This window comes from Arachis hypogaea, chromosome 6, assembly GCF_003086295.3.
Source record: "Arachis hypogaea cultivar Tifrunner chromosome 6, arahy.Tifrunner.gnm2.J5K5, whole genome shotgun sequence".
In the NCBI taxonomy this organism is placed as follows: domain Eukaryota; kingdom Viridiplantae; phylum Streptophyta; class Magnoliopsida; order Fabales; family Fabaceae; genus Arachis; species Arachis hypogaea.
The window spans coordinates 35,552,182-35,557,536 of record NC_092041.1 but is presented as its reverse complement, the minus strand read 5'-3'; the positions used below and the strand labels follow the sequence as shown (position 1 = coordinate 35,557,536).

At 40.2% G+C, this 5,355-nt stretch overlaps 1 non-coding gene across 1 annotated transcript; it reads left to right on the top strand.

Annotated features, from left to right (window-relative positions):
* Positions 1–4,987: 4,987 nt before the first annotated feature.
* Positions 4,988–5,091, top strand: LOC112699934 (small nucleolar RNA R71). Its single transcript, XR_003152865.1, has one exon. It is a non-coding gene; the product is annotated as a small nucleolar RNA R71 (small nucleolar RNA).
* The last annotated feature ends 264 nt before the right edge of the window (positions 5,092–5,355 follow it).

Below are 5,355 nucleotides of genomic sequence, written 5' to 3'. Positions count from 1 at the left end.
TTTCCAGATTCCCGGAATCCTACTCGGAATACCACAGACAAGGTTAGACTTTCTAGATTCCCATGAATGCTACCATCTATCTAGCTTATACCACGAAGATTCTGTTGGGGAATCTAAGAGATATGCACCAGGCCTAAGATAGAACGGAAGGGGTTGTCAGTCACGCACGTTCATAGGTGAGAATGATGATGAGTGTCACGGATCATCACATTCATCAAGTTGAAGTACAACGAATATCTTAGAATAGGAATAAAGAGAATTAAATAGAAAGTAATAGTAATTGTATTGAAACTTGAGGTACAGGAGAGCTCCACACCCTTAATCTATGGTGTGTAGAAACTCCACCATTGAAAATACATAAGTGAGAGGTCCAGGCATGGCCGAATGGCCAGCCCCCATGATCTGAGAACTAATCGTCCCAAGATCTCTAATACACTAGTAAAAAGTTCTATTTATAATAAACTAGCTACTAGGATTTACAGGAGTAAGTAATTGATGCATAAATCCACTTCCGGGGCCCACTTAGTGTGTGTTTGGGCTGAGCTTGATCTATCCACGAGCTGAGGCTTCTTTTGGAGTTGAACGCCGAGTTATAGCGTGTTTCTGGCGTTCAACTCCGGGTCGTGACGTGTTTCTAGCGTTTGACTGCAGACAGCAGCATGTACTTGGCGTTGAGCGCCACTTTACGTCGTCAATTCCCAAATAAAGTATGGACTATTTTATATTGATGGAAAGCTCTGGATGTCTACTTTCCAACGCCATTAAGAGCGCGCCATTTAGAGTTCTGTAGCTCCATAAAATCCATTTTTAGTGAAGGGAGGTCAGATTCCAACAGCATCAGCAGTCCTTTTGTCAGCCTTTTTCAGAGTTTTGCTCAAGTCCCTCAATTTCAGCCAGAAATTACCTGAAATTATAGAAAAACCCACAAACTCATTGTAAAGTCCAAAAATGTGAATTTAACATAAAAACTAATGAAAACATCCCTAAAAGTAGCTTGAACTTACTAAAAACTACCTAAAAACAATGCCAAAAAGCGTATAAATTATCCGCTCATCACAACACCAAACTTAAATTGTTGCTTGTCCCCAAGCAACTGAAAATCAAATAGGATAAAAAGAAGAGAATATACTATAAATTCCAAAATATCAATGAATATTAATTCTAATTAGATGAGCGGGACTTGTAGCTTTTTGCTTCTGAACAGTTTTGGCATCTCACTTTTTCCTTTGAAGTTTAGAATGATTGGCATCTCTAGGAACTTAGAATTTTAGATAGTGTTATTGATTCTCCTAGTTAAGTATGTTGATTCTTGAACACAGCTACTTTTATGTGTCTTGGCCGTGGCCCTAAGCACTTTGTTTTCCAGTATTACCACCGGATACATAAATGCCACAAACACATGACTGGGTGAACCTTTTCAGATTGTGACTCAGCTTTGCTAGAGTCCCCAGTTAGAGGTGTCCAGAGCTCTTAAGCACACTCTTTTACTTTGGATCACGACTTTAACCACTCAGTCTCAAGCTTTTCACTTGGACCTGCATGACACAAGCACATGGTTAGGGACAGCTTGATTTAGCCGCTTAGGCCTGGATTTTATTTCCTTGGGCCCTCCTATCCATTGATGCTCAAAACCTTGGATCCTTTTTACCCTTGCCTTTTGGTTTTAAGGGCTATTGGCTTTTTCTGCTTGCTTTTTCTTTTTCTTTCTATTTTTTTCGCCATTTTTTTCGCAAGCTTTTTACTTTTCACTGCTTTTTCTTGCTTCAAGAATCAATTTTCATGATTTTTCAGATTGTCAATAACATTTCTCTTTGTTCATCATTCTTTCAAGAGCCAACAGTTTTAACATTCATAAACAACAAGATCAAAAATATGCACTGTTCAAGCATTCATTCAGAAAACAAAAAGTATTATCACCACATCAATATAATTGAACTAAATTCAAGGATAAATTCGAAATTCATGTACTTCTTGTTCTTTTGATTAAAAACATTTTTCATTTAAGAGAGGTGAAGGATTAATGGAATTATTCATAACTTTAAGACATAGTTACTAAACACTAATGATCATGAAGTAGAAACACAAAATATAGATAAACATGAAGCATAAAAATCGAAAAATAGAGAAATAAGAACAAGGAATGAGTCCACCTTAGTGAGGGTGGCGCCTTCTTGAAGAACCAATGGTGCTCTTTGAGCTCCTTTATGTCTCTTCCTTGCTTCTGTTGGATGATCCCTAGTAATTTTGGTGCTCCTATCCTTAGTTGCTCCCAATAATTGTGTGGATGACAATTTATCCCCTGAGGTATCTTAGGGATCTCTTGATTTGCAGTCAAATGTTCTACCACTGAGCTATAAACCCTTTAGATGAGTCTTTCCATCTCCCATGACTCAGAGGTGGAAGTTTTTGTCTTCCCTTTTCTCTCTCTCTTTTTTTTTGAGGTTTCTCTGGCCTTAGGTGCCATCAATGGTTATGGAAAAACAAAAAGCTATGCTTTTACCACACCAAACTTAGAAAATTGCTCGCCTTCGAGCAAGAGAAGAAAGAAAAGATGAAGAATAAGAAGAAGATATGGAGGAGATGGAGGGATGTGTGTATTCGGCTATATGGGTGGGATTGGGTAGGAAAGAGATTTTGAATTTTGAAGGTAGGTGGGGTGTATGGGGACGAGTGGATGGATGTGAGTGGTGAATGGAAACCAGAAGGGATGACCATGAATGGAGAGAGAGAGGGCGAGGTAGGTGGGGATCCTGTGAGGTCCACAGATCCTGAGGTGATCCTGTGGGGTCTACAGATCCTGAGGTGTCAAGGATTTACATCCCTGCACCAATTAGGCATGTAAAATGCCTTTGCATACCATTTTGGCGTTTAAAGGCCGAGGTGATGCACGTTCTGAGCGTTCAACGCCCATGTGTAGCATGTTTCTGGCGTTGAACACCAGTTCCATGCTTGTTACTGGCGTTCAGCACCATCTTTTCTCAAGGCATATTCCTGGCGTTCAAACGCCAGAATGTTGCTTGTTTCTGGCGTTCAGCGCCAGATTCATGCTCTGTTCTGGCGTTGAACGCCAGCCAGATGCTTCTTACTGGCGTTGAACGCCAGTATGTCCTCCCTCTAGGGTGTGATTTTTCTTCTGCTGTTTTTGATTCTGTTTTTAATTTTTATATTTTTTGTTGACGCCACATGATCATGTACCTAATAAAACAAAAAATAAAAATAAAATAAAATAAAAATTAGATAAATAAAAAGTGCTCTTTTAATGTCATTAGCTTGACAGTGGGCTCTCATGGAGCCTCACAGGTGATCAGGTCAATGTTGTATAGTCCCAACACCAAACTTAGAGTTTGGATATGGGGTCTTAACACCAAACTTAGAGTTTGGTTGTGGCCTCCCAACACCAAACTTAAAGTTTGACTGTAGGGGCTCTTCTTGACTCTAAACTGAGAGAAGCTCTTCATGCTTACTCTCTTGTATCATAGAGGGATGGCCATGTGCCTTAAACACAAGGTAGTCCCCATTCAATTGAAGGACTAATTCACCTCTGTTGACATCTATCACAGCTCCTGCTATGGCTAGGAAAGGTCTTCCAAGGATGATGCACTCATCCTCTTCCTTCCTAGTGTCTAAGATTATGAAATCAGCAGGGATGTAAAGGCCTTCAACCTTTACTAACACATCCTCTACTACTCCATAAGCTTGTCTTAATGACTTGTCTACCAATTGTAATGAGAACAAGGCAGGTTGTACCTCAATGTTCTCTAGCTTCTCCATTACAGAGAGTGGCATAAGATTTATCCCTGACCCCAGATCACATAGAGCTTTTTCAAAGGTCATGGTGCCTATGGTACAAGGTATTAAGAACTTGCCAGGATCTTGTCTCTTTTGAGGTAAAATTTGCTGAATCCAGGTATCTAGTTCACTAATGAGCAAGGGAGGTTCACTTTCCTAAGTCTCATTACCAAACAACTTGGCATTCAGCTTCATGATAGCTCCTAAATATTGAACAACTTGCTCTCCAGTCACATCTTCATCCTCTTCAGAGGAAGAATAGTCTTCAGAGCTCATGAATGGCAGAAGAAGATTTAATGGAATCTCTATGGTCTCTATATGAGCCTCAGATTCCTTTGGATCCTTAATAGGAAACTCCCTCTTGCTTGAGAGACGTCCCAGGAGGTCTTCCTTACTAGGATTTTCGTCCTCCTCCTCCCTTGTGCATTCGGCCATATTGATTACATCAATGGCCTTGCACTCTCCTTTTGGATTCTCTTCTGTATTGCTTGGGAGAATACTGGGAGGAGTTTCAAAGACTTTCTTACTCAGCTGGCCCACTTGTGCCTCCAGATTTCTGATGGAGGATCTTGTTTCACTCATGAAACTGAAAGTGGCATTTGACAGATCAGAGACTAGATTGGCTAAATTAGAAGTGTTTTGTTCAGAATTCTCTGTCTGTTGCTGAGAAGATGATGGAAAAGGCTTGCTATTGCTCAGCCTATTGTGTCCACCATTGTTAAAGCCTTGTTGAGGCTTTTGTTGATCCTTCCATGAGAAATTTGGATGATTTCTCCATGATGAATTATAGGTGTTTCCATAAGGTTCACCCATGTAATTAACCTCTGCCATTGCAGGGTTCTCAGGATCATAAGCTTCTTTAGAAGCTGCCTCTTTAGTACTATTGGATGCATTTTGCCATCCATTTAGACTTTGAGAGATCATGTTGACTTGCTGAGTCAACACTTTGTTCTGAGCCAATATGGTATTCAGAGCATCAATTTCAAGAACTCCCTTCCTCTGAGGTGTCCCATTATTCACGGAATTTCTCTCAGAAGTGTACATGAATTGGTTATTTGCAACCATGTCAATGAGTTCTTGAGCTTCTGCAGGTGTTTTCTTTAGGTGGATGGATCCACCTGCAGAATGGTCCAGTGACATTTTCGAAAATTCAGACAGACCATAATAGAATATATCTAATATGGTCCATTCTGAAAACATGTCAGATGGACACCTTTTGGTCAACTGCTTGTATCTTTCCCAAGCTTCATAGAGGGATTCACCATCTTTTTGTTTGAAGGTTTGAACATCCACTCTAAGCTTGCTCAGCTTTTGAGGAGGAAAGAATTTATCCAAGAAGGCTGTGACCAGCTTCTCCCAGGAGTCCAGGCTGTCTTTAGGTTGTGAATCCAACCATATTCTAGCTTTGTCTCTTACAGCAAATGGGAAAAGCATGAGTTTGTAGACTTCAGGATCAACTCCATTCGTCTTAACAGTCTCACAAATCTGCAAGAACTCAGTTAAAAATTGGTAAGGATCTTCAGATGGAAGTCCATAAAACTTGCAGTTCTGTTGCATTAAAGCAAC